This window comes from Zootoca vivipara, chromosome 4 (assembly GCF_963506605.1).
Source record: "Zootoca vivipara chromosome 4, rZooViv1.1, whole genome shotgun sequence".
NCBI classification, from domain to species: Eukaryota; Metazoa; Chordata; class Lepidosauria; order Squamata; family Lacertidae; genus Zootoca; species Zootoca vivipara.
Window position 1 is genome coordinate 5,675,799 of NC_083279.1, and position 16,993 is coordinate 5,692,791.

The following is a 16,993-nucleotide window of genomic DNA, read 5'->3' on the forward strand; positions in this document are numbered from 1 at the left end:
CTAACACTGAAACAAAATCAGATGTAATGATATTAGAGAGAAAGTCAGCAGAAATTAATCCTAATTCTGGGAAATCATGTGTCAAAGCAAGACAAAACAGCATTCAGGACTAAGAACACCACCTTTATTTGAGTAAGTTACAGTATGGCCCTAGCTTATCGAGAGCCAGTTTTCTGTGTGTAGTTCTCGCAATGCTGGGGTCAGGTTTTTCATTTTAATGTGGCAAGGAGCAGTGACATGGGCAGTCAACAGATAGATACCTGCACAATCAGCCCCAGCTCATGTGAATGTGTCATCTTTGTCCAAGCTTTATGAGAGTCATTGGTGGAAAACCAGCTCCCACACACCAAGGCCAATTGGTGCTCAGGATGAGGGCAACCTGAGCAAGTTTGCAGATGACACCAAATTGGGAGGGGTAGCTAACACCCCAGAGGACAGGATCACACTTCAAAATGACTTTAACAGATTAGACAACTGGGCCAAAGCAAACAAGATGAATTTTAACAGGGAGAAATGTAAAGTACTACACTTGGGCAAAAAAAATAATGAAAGCCACAAGTACGGGATGGGTGACACCTGGCTTGAGAGCAGTACATGTGAAAAGGATCTAGGAGTCTTGGTAGACCACAAACTTGACATGAGTCAACAGTGTGATGTAGCAGCTAAAAAAGCCAATGCAATTCTGGGCTGCATCAATAGGAGTATAGCATCTAGATCAAGGAAAGTAATAGTACCACTGTATTCTGCTCTGGTCAGACCTCACCTGGAGTACTGTATCCAGTTCTGGGCACCACAGTTCAAGAAGGATACTGACGAGCTGGAACGTGCCCAGAATAGGGCAACCAAAATGGTCAAAGGCCTGGAAACAATGCTGGGTATGTTTGCCCTGGAGAAGAGAAGGTTAAGGGGTGATATGATAGCCATGGTCAAATATATAAAAGGATGTCATATAGAAGAGGGTGAAAGGCTGTTTTCTGCTGCTCCAGAGAAGTGGACACGGAGCAATGGATTCAAGCTTCAAGAAAGAAGATTCCACCTAAACATTAGGAAGAACTTCCTGACAGTAAGAGCTGTTCAGCAGTGGAATTTGCTGCCAAGGAGTGTGGTGGAGTCTCCTTCTTTGGAGGTCTTTAAGCGGAGGCTTGACAGCCATCTGTCAGGAATGCTTTGATGGTGTTTCCTGCTTGGCAGGGGGTTGGACTGGATGGCCCTTGTGGTCTCTTCCAACTCTATGATTCTATGATATCCTGATCCATTTTACTATGTAAAATGCTAAGTAAGGGCTATCATAAACTAAATTGTCCTGCCAAAGCTGAGCATCTTAGTGGAAAGACCTAGTGGAAGACCCATTAGCGGAAATTATTAGTGGAAATATTAAGAATGATCTTAAGTACATTGAACTCAATGGGACTTCAATGTGCATGACTTTGGTGGGACTTAACCCCTGTACTGTAAACTCAGTTTCTGTACTTGGTGCTGCCTACTATTATGTTTATGGACTTAAGACAAATGCCCACTTGAGTAAAATCTATATTATATATAACTACCATATGGCAAAAGCAAGAGTCCTAGCATATCTTAAAGTATATGACATTTCTTGTGGCAATACATTTGCTAGACTTTATAGTGCCATGGGAATCTTAGCTGCTTATGCTGCAATAGACTAATATGGCAACTCCTCTAGAATTTGCAGCTAATGGTTTGGTAATGGCAGGCAGGAAAGAACAAGTGAAACCTTCTTAGTCTTAACAAATTGATGCAAACCTATCAGTGTGAGAAGCCTCTGAAAGTGTTGCTCAGTGCAATGTCTGCCTATTTGTAGCAGCATCTGATCACTGTGATGGAAACAGGGTCTAATCCCCCAAAAGGAATTAAGGCCCACACCAATTTAGGAATACTTCCACAAAACAATGTATTATGAAACTATGCACCACTGGTAACAGCAGAGAAGTATCCAACTCAAATTAGATTGTGAATCACACTTGTTCTTTCCCAGAGGCAATAAGGTAAGGCAGGTGCACATTTGCAACACAGCAGGGTATTTAATGCCCACTATCCATGTAACAGGTCAGCAAAGAAACGTACTTCCAGCTGTGAGCATGCATATGGCTTTTTGCAACTCTCTGTCTCAGGGATCCTTGAAACAGGAGCCAGAAGGATATGATGGTACAATAAGGAAGTGGCAAGGAGAGACTAGAGAAGCAACATTTCACATATTTGCCTTTTGCCTTCTCCTCCATAGACAACAACACATTACTGTACATTGACACCAGGTAGCTTAACTTGTAGGCTTTTAACAGAACCCCAGAGAGCCCTTTTAATTATATATAAAAATAACAGAGAGAGCCTATAAACCACTGCCAAGACAATCAACAAAAGAAGTGACTCAGATTTGAAGAAAGCATGCTCGCCACTCAATTGCTAGCACATAGGAAGCATCCAGCATGGATGGAACCAAGTTGAGTGCATTGGACTGCAAAGCTAAATTTATTATCCTCATATGTTGATAAAAAACAACAACTAGGGATTACTTAAACGCTGAAAGAAAGGGAGAAGATACTGAAGCACTACAGACGGGAATACTATTTATGTCCTCTTCTCTCTCTCTCTCTCTCTCTCTCTCTCTCTCTCTCTCTCTCTCTCTCTCACACACACACACACACACACACACACACACACACCAGCAACTCCATGTCAAATAAGCAGTGACAAAAAAAGTCATTTTCATGCTTGACATAATTTCCCTGTGGCATTGTGCCACCTCCACAAAGTCATCCATAACTCTTCTCCTGCTTGAAACAATCTCTAACATGCCAGTCTCCTTAATGACGGAGGTACCCCCTGACGGTGCTTAACATTTAAGAGTGCTGGAGCACCACGTTTGCCCAAACAACCTTTTTCCATTTACCGTACCTCAAAGGCCTTCTAATTTTTCTTCAGAGACAGAAATCCTTTAAGCCCATTGTATCCTTAGGCTACAAATTTACTGAGATTTAGGTTTCCAATAAGAGCGTTGAGATGAATGCCACCTTCTCATTTATGAATCAATTTTTGCCCATCGGCTTTTCAACGTTATTACTTTTTATTTTATTTTGCACTCAAAGGGCCAAACCTCAGGAATATATATATGCTGGAAAAAACACAAGAGGACAAAATTTGAAACCTGGGCTGAAGGAAACCTGTGACCCATTTTCTCCTCAATAACCTATGCACTGACATCTTGCCAAATATGTACTCTGCACTATGATCTCTTTTCCTCATCTGCAGTTCTCTTTTAACATCAGCATTCCACCACAATCACAAAAAATTATGTCGTATCCATGGCATGTACCATAATATTATGCTTGTAACTTGTTAAAAGGTTTCATTTTCCTTATCTGAGGCAAATAACACAATCTAGCTGACTCCCCCATTTATCTTTAGGGAGGATTTGGTTTTAATGGAGAAGACTTGGCAGCTGGCAAAACCTCGTAATAAAATGATAGACAATAAAAACCCGAACATTTGCTTGACTGAAAAAGGCTACAAATCTCCATGCTATGGAGACCACTCTCTCACTCAGCTGCATTTCCGTTTAGGAAGATTTAGGACAGATAAAATAAAGTACTTCTTCACGTGGCACATGGTCAATCTATGGAACTCATTCTCCCAGGAAGCAGCAATGGACACCAACCTGGATGGCTTGAGAAGGTATGAATGCAAGGCCATTTCTCAGGCTAGATTTGCTTTTTTTTTTTTTAGGAGTCATGCTGTTGGCTAAACAGGCATGAAACCTGGAGCTCCAAGATTGCAGGGGGGAGGGTTCCCCTCCCAACAACACACACAACCTAACTTTCATTGGGGTGTTTTCCTTTCAATTGCAGGTTACAAATTAGCCCCTTTCTTGTATTGATTGTCAAGAGTGGGGTTGCACTGCTTGCCCTTGCCCTGAACGCCCACTTGGTACTGCGAACATCAGAGCCAAGGAAGGATATGGGTGAACCACCACATGGCCCCATGTTGCAGTAACCACATGAAGTACAGTGGTACCTCGACGTACGAATGACTCGACAACCGAATTTTTCGACTTATGAATGGGGCAAATGGCTGCACGCTTACGATTTTTTCGCCATCCGAATGGAGACCGCGGCAGTATTTTCGACTTACGAATTTTTAGATGGGGTTGCTTCGACTGACGAAAATTTTCCATTTCCAATGCATTCATATGAGAAATCGCATTTCCAATGGCACTTTTCGACTTACGAATTTTTCGACCTACGAAGGTGCCTTCGGAACGGATTAAATTCGTAAGTCGAGGCACCACTGTACCCTTCACATGATGAAGGCATGATGAAGGGGGTTATTGTAACACAAACATATATGCTTAAAATGGGGTCGAAATGGAGGTTGAAATGCAGAGGGATATACTGTAAAAGGCTTCTGCAGACATTAGATTATTATGCTGTCAAATATTATCCCCATAGTGCTCATGCAATTATTTGCCTGATCTCCAAAACATCCACTAATAACTGATATATTCAGCATTCAAAACCAAGTTATGGCAGAATTCAACATCATGCGCTTCCAATTGTTTCACTGGTGCAAGCATTTCAGTACCTGTATTTCTGAACGCAGCAATAGTTTCACGGACTTGATAGCTTCTATAGTAAACAATAAAATGGAACTGTGGTGTCACAATGGTGGATGAGGCCATGATAGTACCGTACTGGTAAGGCGGACTCTTATTTCACCCTAGCACTAATCTATGGAAAGCTGCTTAACCATTTCCCTCCATGTTGCTTATTTACTCAAAATCATCCACCCCGCTCCTTTTCTTCCATTAGGGAAAAACTATAGGAAACACATAATGTTCCTCTCCTTCCATAGGTGAAAAAAGCAGCTGAGGAGGAAGGGGAAATCTGAGGAAATGAGTAGCAGGAAAGGAAACAGTTCAGCACCTCACCACCGCTGCCCCTCCCCTGCTTGCAGTTGCAGTTATTTTCTTTAAACCAACCAACCAACCAACCACAACAAAGCATTGAAGGAAACTGCATAAGATGTAGAAGCATCACATGACCTCCCACCATGCTCTGAACCCCTCCCTCTTCTCATTAGAATGCGAGCTGGAGTTAGATGAGTAAAAGGGAAAGGGATGAATAAAAATCACCAGGACTGCCAGATCTTGTATCTGAACACATGTGTTGCATAGTAAACAGGAGGAAAACCCATTTTCAAAGGTTATCTGGAAGCATGTTAAATAGTTGACTATTCAGCGAAGCGAAAAATAGATCCAGCGGATGAAATAATAAAACTCCTGGGACAACAGATCCGCACACTATTTAGCAAAGAATGAGGTTGTGTATAAAAGGCAACAGAAGCAACATTTCCTATGGTACTTATGGAAAATGATGGCATGCAAGCAAAGACTAGTGAAACATTAAACTATTCAGCAACAGCTGTTTAGAGCTTTTTCTTAGAAGATGCACACAGCTGCATTTCAGGGTGGTAATGCATCTTTATTTTATTTCTTTCCTGAAGCTGTTTCCCATGCTGGATTTCAGAGGAAAAGATTATGCTCTCTTGAAAAATGTATTATAGCTGCATTGAGAGCAGTTGTTTTTTGTTAAAAATGTGCACTCCAATGTAATGAAACCTTACACTGATTTTTGTTCAAATGCACTTTGCAGGTTTAGCTATACACCAGCACTTAATATTCAAAATGAATCTGTGTGTGTGTGTGTGTGTGTGTGTGTGTGTGTGTGTGTGTGTGTGTATTCAGATAAACTGCTTAGAATGGTAATTTATTATAGACCCGTACATGGTAAATCTACAAGTTTCGCTGCCTTTCCATCAACAAAGAGGGATATTTAATTTAATCCTTTATCCACTCCTTGTCTGAAATAAGCAGATAGTAAGTCTTCTTCTCCTACAGTTATGCACTTAAAACAATGCCACTGTCAAGTGTCACCCCAGCAAGCCAGAAAATTACATGCTGCCACACTCTTCATGTAGCTTTCGACATGCTAATATTTTTATTTCATTTTATGGCCATATAACAGACATTTTGCCCTCCTATAAAAACATTGTTTGACAAGAACTTAAAAAAAAAATCCTAGGAAATATATTACATAAAAGGGGGTTCGTGAATAAATAATCCAGTATGGGGATATGGGGAAAGTAGACATTTCTACTTGTGACTATATCTCTATAAAAATTTGGAAAGTGTACAAGAAGCTATAAAGGAGTGAATGAGCCCAGGGATATTTTCACTTCATGTGCCTGTCAAAGGGGTGGGAAGTTGAAACTTGTAATTGAACAATATTTTCTAGAATTATAGCAGAGGTGGGCAACTTCCATATACTTTGAGACTATTTTAGGCTCCAGACAGTGGCCCAGAGACTGGCAGTGTATTTTACTGCAGAACCTGACCCGCTCCCGATAGCTTAGACAAACTTAGTTTTTAAAAGGCTTCTTTATATATCTTTGTTTGCTTTCTGTAAATTGCTGCAGCACTGCTTGCAAAGTGTGCAGGGTCAGTCCGCTGTATCTGTAGATACATGGAGGGAGCAGATGCCTTAGCCAGCAGCAGCCTTTGGATCCAAGGTTAACATCTCTCCTAATTTATCAAGCGAACTGAAATGCCTGGAATTCCATTACAGACAAGTTCACACTGGAGTCTGTGAGCCAGACCCCACATGTACAGAAGCCTCTGGCTAGCTGTAATAGCTATGGATTCTAGAGTTGCTGCTGGTACCTGGGGAGTACTCCTGCTCATCCCTCCGCTTCCACCACACTCCATCTTCGTAGTGACTGCCTTCTTTGGGCAGCAGAGAGGAAGGATGAGGAGATTTTTGATGACAGGCCTTTGTCTAGCAAGGACTAGCAAACGGTGTGAGAGTTATGGCGATAGTACCCAGGACCAGATGTGGGGAGCTGGTGAGTAGGATCAGTGGCTGTGCTAACGAGACTTTGGCAGGCAAAATGTAGAACGATGGGATTTATTTACAACTAGCTGGCCCTGCCACGCGTTGCTGTGGGTTATTTGTGTGATTTCCCCTACCCTGCGCCGATCCATGATGTATCCCTGTGATTCCCCCACTCCTCCCCTCACCTCCCTGGTGTATCCCTGTGAATCCCCCAACTCTGTCCTGGTCCATGACCTATTATGCCCCCTCTTCCCCCTACCCCGGCTTATCCCTGTGATTTTCCCCCTCTCCTCCCCCTACCCCCCCACTTACCCCTGTGATTTCCCTCTCCTCCGTCCAACCCCCCCCCCCCCGGGTTATCCCTGTGACCCTTTCATTTTGCACACAATCATTTCCTCAATGCGCGTGTTCTGTAAAATTTTGCCCTGTCCCAACCCTGACTCTCCTACCCATGTGTGCCATGTGAAATAACATTTTATTCTACCCAAAGGCACGGCCTTGTAAAAGTTGATTCTATGCTGCGGCCTATTCGTCCCCCCCATCCCCCACCCAGGCAGGACCCTAAATCCACTCAGCTTAGTCTGCAAAGCCAAGGCGAGATACTGTGGAGAGGGCAGGATTCATCCCTGTGTCTCCCCCCACCCTGTTCTGACCCATTACCTATCCCTGCCCCCTATTCGGCCCCCCAGGCAGGCCCCTACCTCCACTTGGCAATGTTGGGCCTGTTTTCAGTTGGTTGCTGTGGAATTTGGTTATGTCATCTGGTGGTGCGGCTTTGCAGGCAGCAGTGGACAATCTGCCTTTCTATTGGATGCTGCTGGAGTCTTCAGAGCTTCTGCTGGTGACGTCTAATTTGGGCGCCACTTTTTGTGTTTAATCATTATTTTAGGTATGAAAGGTTTGCTTTTGGGGGGGGGGAAATTATGCCAGATCCCTCACTGATGGGCATGGAACGTTGTGGCCAAATTTGTAACATTACAGTTCAGCAGTTATGGAGAAAGGCTGTTACATCCGCGTGCACAATGCCTACATTTATATATATATATAGAATGCCTACATTTTTATATATATAGATAGTCTTAGAAATTAAATACAGTGGTACCTCGACTTACGAAGAGGTTTTCGGTTGTCGAAGCATTGCTTCTGCGCTTGCGCCGACTGCGTGCGCCAGGAGGACTTCTAGAGGCTTCGACTTCGGAAGTCGAAGCCTTCGGATGTCGAGGTATGACTGTACAGGTCTTTATATTGACCAGCTCTCCATCAAAAGGTCTTTCCCCTTGGAAGCTATGGGTAGGTATTTTAGGGCTGCACTGAAATTGAGATTGCTCCATAGCTCCAGTCATATGTACAAACACTTCACAATCGAGTTACAGCTCAGCTTATGGACAAAGCAATACTGAAATGCTTTTACTCTACCGAAATGTTCTGACATTAAGGTAGAATTAGTACAGTAGAGTTATCAAAGAACTGACAAGTCTAAAGCCAAAACTTATGTGAAGCACAAAAAACTACATTTAATGTGCAGGCACCTTTTGACAGGCAACAGGTGGATAAAAGCTTAATGGAAGGGTGATGCCATCAGCAATGTGGCACTTGGACTTCCAGAACACCCCTTTCTTCCAGTCAAGGTTGTGTTGCAGCCTTCCCCGTCATGTAACATGGAGATTTTGAAGCCTTCTAAGGACAACTGTTCCTTTCAAACTCATACAGTTGGCAGAAAGATTCATGGACATATTTGAGCCATAAATAAAATAACTTTCTGACTTTCAAGCTGCACTACAATTTTTCACCGGAGAAGCAAGAATTGCCCAGACAGCTGCCAAGTCCCTCAGAGATGCAGTTTCTCTGGTTAACTCATTCCTTCCACAGGTTTCACACTTGAAAATCGGATGCCTCTTTTGCTGTTCCATACAGCCACCCTCAATTTATGCCTTCAAAAGCGAAGTCTCCTGTCAGGTGCGGTACTTGCTTGTGAGACAATGTTTCACAGTCAACAAATAAGCATGTGCACAGGAAGTCTCCTATTGAAGCACTCACTTTACCTGGCAGCCTTAGGCAAGCCATTTCCCCAGCCTCAAGCTCCAATTGAGAGCAATAATATAATTTAGGATATTATCATGATTAACATTTATTGATATGGTGGTATCTATGCACATGGTACTGTACACAATTAAAAATAAGAAATTTTAAACCAAGGGGCACCCAATCTAAAGCAATGGATATAGAAAATACAATAAAAATTAATACAGTGCTACCTCAGGTTACAGATGCTTTAGGTTACAGACTCCGCTAACCCAGAAATAGTACCTCAGGTACAACTTTACTTCAGGATGAGAACAGAAATTGAACGGCGGCAGCATGGCAGCAGTGGGAGGCCCCAATAGCTAAAGTGGTACCTCAGGTTAAGAACAGTTTTAGCTTAAGAACGAATTAAGTTCTTAACCTGAGGTACCACTGTAGTTTAACATATACACTTCAAATGTCATTCCATCAGGCATAATAAAACCAGCTAACCAAGGCTTCAGAAAAAGCTAAGTTTTCAAGAAAAAAATTAATATATGGAGAGAGGGGGCAGTCCACAAATGTTCCAGAAGACAATTCCAAGCGTATGGAGCAGCAAAAGAAGGACAAAGATGCAATAAAGAACAAAAAACCCTAAGATGAGTAAGGAGAGAGACCAGGCCTTCAGCATGACCCCAAGGCTGAAAGATAGGAAGGAGACTGACGGTGAAGAGCTTTAAGAGTAAAGGCAAGAAGCTTACGAAGCATTCTAGAGTTAGCAGCCAGCCAGTGGAGAGACTACAGAAGGTGAGAAATTGCAGAAGAGGGTCCAACTCCAGGAAAGTAATAACAACAGTAATAACCTAGCAAGCTGTGGTATGAATTACTGAATGTACATATAAAGTGCTATGAATCATCAAATTATTATTATTAAACCTTAACTTGATAATGAATAAAACACACTTAGGTCACAGTAAGACCCATTCAAATCAATGGGGCTTACCTCTGAGTAGGTCTGCATAGGATTGTACTGTTAAATGCCAGATTTAAATGCTCTGCACATTCCACTGAGAGGCAAAAACTCTACGTACTAGAATAAAAACTAGTAAAGGGCAGTGTTAAAGAAGCTTTGTTAGCTCCTTGGCTCTTGATGTAAAGATCAAGCTTGAGTTGGAAGGTGCATTTATAATTGCTTCTTGGATGGATACATTGGCTTTCACTCTCAATATCTGTGGCACAGTAGGTACCCTGTGGTTCTTTAGCTGTTGTTGGTACTCCAGCTTCCATCAGCTCCAGCCAGCATGGCCAATTGTCAGGGATAATGGTGCCAGCTTCTGAAGGAGGGGGGGCAGCATTGTGCAGTGTGTGATATCACATGCATGACATCAGGATGTTGGTGGAGCCGAATGCAGTGGCAGCACAGCGGCTGCACAGGAGCCGAGTGGCTTCAATGGCCGGTGGCTCCTCCTCTTCCTACCTCTGCCACCAACCAGGGGATGCTTTTGTGCTCCTTCCCTTCTGTGGCAGGAGGAAGAGGCAGCTACTGAAGCCTCCTCTGTTGCCTTTGAATATTGTGGGGGCTCGCCCAATCCCAAAAAAGTATTGGGTGGGGCAAAAAGGGCTCAGTTCCTAGGAGATGGCACCCCTGATGGAAGCTATATGGAGGGCCACGGGTTAGCAATCTCTCATCTAAGAGATGTAGTTTGCATTCTGTTTCTATTTGTAGTCCAGTGTGGATGAACCAGTCATTCAAACTTCAAACAGAGAGCTGTACTTCAGTGAGATGTTACACTGCAGACTGAGCTCCTTTGGGAGAAAGGGTGGAATATAAACTCAATAAACAAACAAATTACGTTCTGCATGGACCCTGTGGAAACAATGCAGGGGTGGTGGAGGAGGAGTTCATTTTGGAAATGCAGAATGCTCCTTTGAATGCATGAACCAAATTTCATTCCAGCAGCTCAGTTATAAACAGTAGCCAGCTGGCAGTGTTTTGGTAAATTGTGAAATCTGAGCCTAGCCTGCCTCACGAGGTAATTAAGAGAATAAAATGGGGTAACCCACAGCCACATCTTCCACAGATAGATGGAAGAACAGTGGGTTGCAAATGGAGGAAGCATGTAAGTGCCATGTAGCACAGAGCCTGCCGTTTCACATGCCAGTGAGCCTCATTGTGTTATAAGGACATTTGTGTTACCTGCTAACACGGGTTTAATGTAAACAACAGGCACCTTAGTGAATTTTGAAATTCTGCAGGAAATCCTTGCCAGAAAATGAAAGAATGCAGCATGTCCTGTATACCAACTCTCCAAGCTTAAAAGCAATGGCGAGTAGCACTCCTATAGAAGTTGCTGGCATCCGTCTGTCTCAGGGGACAGTGGAGGAAGATCGATAGATGACATTGCCAATCCTGCTGTGGAAAACGTACCGAGGCTGTGCTGCCTCACACTGCTGCTGTAGTATGTTGCATTCTGCTTTACATCCTTTTCTGCTTCTCCTAAAAAATACCTTTGGGGTGGGGTTGCCCCAGAAGAAATTGTGCTCGAAACACACAATAGCGTCCTGAATGCACACATGAACTTTCATTTTGATATTCAAATCTTGCATTGCATTACCCATTTCCCTCTCTACTTCAGAAAGAGTGCAGAGGCCAAACTTCTATTTGAACTAGAAATGTAGATTTGGGCCTTGCTCATCATAAGCTGACCGGGGGAGGGGGGGAGTGTCGGGTCCCTGCAACGCTCACCTGACCTTCGCTTGGCTTAGACACTGCAGCGTACTGGGGCAGAGGGGGGAGGGGTGTGGCAGCAAGGTTGGTGTGGTGCAAATGTGTATGTCGGAGTGCTGAATTGGCCCGTGTGGGTGCTTCCATTGCATCAACCTCCTCACCGTTGTGCCCCTCCCCCTTTCCATCCTGGCAGGTTGCAGAAAAACAGCCAGAAAATCAGGTGAGATGTGCAACCTACCATGCTATCTGCTGCTGCCCATTAATATCGAATTTCATTCCATTATGCCAGTCATGATCTCATATCAAGTAATTTTGCTACAAATAAAAATAAAATAGAAAAATTCCTTCCAGCAGCACCTTAGAAACCAATTAAGTTTGTCATTGGTATGAGCTTTCGTGTGCATGCACACTTCTTCAGATAAACTCATGCACATTTTGTGTGCATGCACACGAAAGCTCATACCAATGACAAACTTAGTTGGTCTCTAAGGTGCTACTGGAAGGAATTTTTATATTTTATTTTTATTTTGTTTCGACGGCAGACCAACATGGCTACCTACCTGTAAGTCGTTCTGTTAAATTTTGCATACATCCAACGAGCAACCATTTTACCAAACTTGGATCTTGTAGACATGTATGTCATGTATCAAGAGTATTTCGGCGGCTCTCTTAATTTCTCTTGTACCCCTTCAGTCTAACGCAGCCTTTCTCAACCTTGGGTCCCCAGATGTTGCTGGACTACAACTGGTCAGACCACTAATCAGGGATGATGGGAGTTGTAATCCAACAACATCTGGGGACCCAAGGTTGAGAAAGGCTGGTCTAACCCAGGCATAGGCAACCTTGGCTCTCCAGATGTTTTGGAACTACAACTTCCATGATCCCTGACCACTGGCCCTGTTACCTAGGGATCATGGGAATTGTAGTTCCAAAACATCTCGATAGCCAAGGTTGCTTATGCCTGGTCTAACCTATCAAGGCGAAACAGGAGCCCAGTTCTACACAGTATCGTAAGTACTAAAAACACCAGACCAGTGAATGCAAAATGGTGGAGTGAAAGGTACTAATGGGTGACACAAGAACATTTGGTGAAAACTGGACACAATGCAGTGCTAATGAAAGAAATGCTGAAATGTTTGCAGATTGGGGTTAAAAGTCTGAAACAATTTTGAGAAGTACTGTACATGCTTGGATAAAAAATGTGCAGAATCCCAAGAGACACAAGTTTTTATTTAAACAATTACTTTCTGTTCTGCTTCTATAAGGGCTGACCATGTAGCCCTGAACAAGAACAATTTTGTAGTTGGTACTGCTGATGTGCCCAGTCTCTCAAATTTTTGGATGTGTTTTCAAGGTTAGAAAATGCATAGGGCATGCCAGTTTGAGAATCTTTACTCCACCTACAGGGTGTTTTTTTAAAAAAGAACAGAGACTTGGACAGTGGAAAATATCCATTAAGAGGATTCTGGTTAAAAAAAAACAAAAAAAAAAAACCAGCTCATCCAAAAATAAGCCAGAATTGCAGACCTGTAAGTATTATGTTGTGACTTGCCTTAATAAACTGCTTTAATTTATTTATGTTAGTTATTGTGGGGCCAGCTGCTTGCCCTTCAGCCAAAGAGTAAATAAAACATAATAACGGTAAGGTACTTTGGCAGTTACAGTACCCCTTATTATTTATTGAAGACTTTCATTACTTAGCTAACTTGGTTTTCCATATAGGAAAATGTGTCCCAGACATCAAAAGAACTTCTATCCACCAAATTCCACCCAAACACAAAACTGAGATGCACAATCTAACATACCTCTCCAACTAAAGAGGTTAATCTACAAATGCAAATATAGGGAAATGATCTTCCCTTCATTTTATTTATTTAACCAATCTATATAGTCTACCTTTCTGGCATTTATATCATTAAGGCAGCCTACAAACACAACCCACCAGGGCTGGGTTTCTGCATGTAGATGTTACACCCTAGAAGTCAACATCTTCATTGTATGCCTCTTGTCAAGTGGCTACTATTCGAGCTTACTTTCAAAATCATGTTGTGCGTGGATAGCGATACTAGAGGCTCTGAGTCCTAGTGACATCACTGACGGCAAAAATACAGAAAGCTGTGGGGCTCTCTTTAACACAGCGGAGCATCACTCCGGCACCAGAGCCCAGTAAAGACAGGGAGGGAGAGGCTACAGTGTTTTTGTCTAATGTATGTGTGTGAGAGAGGAGGGGCAGGTCTGTGTGATAAGTATGTGTGTTTGTGTGAAGTGGGGTCTGAATGTTTATTTCAGTAGATTTTTCAGTTTTGGTGTGTTTTGGGTATGCCTGCAAGTTTGCAGACCCCAAACCACTGCCACCCACAAAATGCAGCCTTTGGAGCAAAAAAAAAATATGTTGCCGACCCCTAATGTAAGCAATGCCTTTAACCATTAGGTGACATTGTTCTTTGTCCTTAACACTTAGCTAAGGTTCAGTATCATTCCCAGCTTCTGTGTTGGGAAAGTTCCTGTGAAAGTGCAAATCTGTGCCAGACACCTGTGATTACTAATTTGCATGCCATGTAATGAAGTTTGTTTCTCTAAGCAAGTATAACACAATACCGCTTCAACTTCTGTTCCAATAGCTCCCTCACATCAGAACTTGTTGAGGAAGTAGGATTATATATAGACTTTTTAAAAAGGTACCAAGATAACAAGCTCAGTCCATCTCTTAATCTGAGACGCTTTTAAGTGTCAAAATCTAAAGATGCATTCAATAAAATTGAACCATCAAGTGCTGATTTATCTTAATCTGAATGTTATCGGAGGAGTGCTGAATCACTGATTTTGAATTATTTATTTGTTCTTGTTGTCATAGGAAAAAAATACAGACTGCAGTACATAGCACATACTGATGGGTGAAATTTAAGACCCAAACTTTTAATTTCATAACCTAACCTTCAACTGACTTTAAAATTGCTGGTTACACTGAGACTCTTCTACTAGCCACCCACCAACACATTTTTATTGAAAGGCTGCAGCTATAATCCATTAGTTAATGACTAAGCTGCACTTGCCAGATCACATTCACGCTCCCAAGGACTGGAAAGTGGCCGGATTTTCAAGGGCTTTGCAGTCAGTAATGATCGAGCCAACCTCCTTTTGTTCAGTGTTTGCAAAACCAATATGCTTAAAAAACAACACTCGAATTTTATTGGCTTCTCTATTGAAAATGCAAGTCTTATCTTCTAAGGCCATTGCTTTGTCACAGTAAATTTATTTTCTTCTGCTGAACTGCATTGTGCATATTATGTTCAACTCTCCCTCCTCAAACAAGGCTTTAACCTAGATAGCGCTGCTAACTTCAAGATTTGTTCAAGATAAAAATCAATCAGAGATATACTAGCAGTAGATTTAACACCTCAACAGCATGGTAGAAACAACTATTACTCAGTTAAAGCTTAAATGTCAAAACTAGTCAATTAGCCCAAGTCACTGTAGCAGTGATGGCGATGTCTCACTGCCAAGTGTAGCGGTATGGGGGGGGGGAGTGAGCTATAACACAAGACCGTGATAGAAAACAATAAGAAGTTATTCTTACTTCAGAAACCACAACCCCCCACACCCTACTTTAACTAAACCTAAGTATGAGCAAATGAAATAAACATATATATTTGTTCAATTATAGACTGTATGCTCCTTGGGGCAGGAACCTGGCAGTTAGTGCTGCAAAGTTTGATGCAGATTGACAGCCCCATAAAAATAAACACATTCCATCACCATGGAATCTCAGAGCACAGAAACTAACCACTCCCAGGGGATGACCTGAGACATTTTGCAGTCAACGGTGGTTCTAAAATAGAATAGTAAGAAACCAAATATTGAAAATTTGCTGCCTTTATGAGCCTTTTGCTGTCTTGGCGAAGCTGCCTTATCCTGTGTACTGGTAGGGCTGGCACTACCCAATCCAACCGATGGCATGAGACACCGGTGTAAAGTGAATTGTGTAGCAGTGGGGATTGAAGCAAGTTCACCTAGTCAAGCAACAGTGAGAAAACGCGTACTCGCTTGAAATTTACCTTGGATTAGTTTTTGTGGAAGAGGTAAAGAGCTCTGTCTTCCTTTGTATATTGTAAGTATCTGTTTCGGATTTATTTTTCTCCTGCACACTCTGGCCTTCATTTAGATAAAATTATCATTGTGTTTGCCGGGACACATGTGGCGCTGTGGGTTAAACCACAGAGCCTAGGGCTTGCTGATTGAAAGGTCGGTGGTTCGAATCCCTATGACGGGGTGAGCTCCCGTTGCTCGGTCCCAGCTCCTGCCAACCTAGCAGTTCAAAAGCACATCAAAGTGCAAGTAGATAAATAGGTAGTGCTACAGCGGGAAGGTAAACGGCGTTTCCGTGTGCTGCTCTGGTTTGCCAGAAGCAGCTTAGTCATGCTGGCCACATGACCTGGAAGCTGTACGCCGGCTCCCTCGGCCAATAATGCGAGATGAGCGCCGCAACCCCAGAGTCAGTCACGACTGGACCTAATGGTCAGGGGTCCCTTTACCTTTTATCATTGTGTTAACATCTCACTGAAATCAGTGGGACAGGTTTGTCACAACCAATTTCAGTGAAAATTAGGCACCACTAACTTTACTTATAGTTGGGCGAGTGTTGTCATTTCAAAAATAACAAATGCACAGATGCTAATGGTATAATCAAATTTTAGACCCACTCTTGTGGGTCATAATCCACAAAATTAAGACCACTGGTTTAGGGAGCAATCCTATAGCCAAGAAGCTGGCATAAAGCAAGCTTGGTGAAAGTTAAACTAGCACAAAGTATACCAGAGCCAAACTCTGTTCAGGAGCAAGGTTACTGCTGCCTGAGCCAGCCTAAGCCTGGAGGGGTGGCGAGGAATCTATTTTGGAATTATTTTGGAATTACACCAGAGTTTTGCCATCTTAATTTATGGCTTGCCATGTCACAGGGACTGAACCTAGGACCTTCTTCATGAAAGACAGACACTATGAGACTCAGCTATGGCCCTTCCCTTACAGTGAGAACATCTGGGTGTATGGTGACCAAATACTCTTCTGAAAACACAGATTCATCCAAATTATTTCATCCATTTCACAAACTGTTTTTGTGAGGAAATTCCCAGCTTCCTTTTATCCACACCTCCAGCTGAAGAAGATAATACATGTTTATTGGTATTATTAGTGTTGCATTAAAAATACTACTACTACTACTACTACTACTACTACTACTACTACTACTACTACTATCATCATTATCTGCACTCGTCTCCATTTTTTTTCTTCCAATCTCCACTAAACCCCCTGACCTAAAACAAAAAATGCCAAGAGCTTTAAACACTGATTGATACCATTT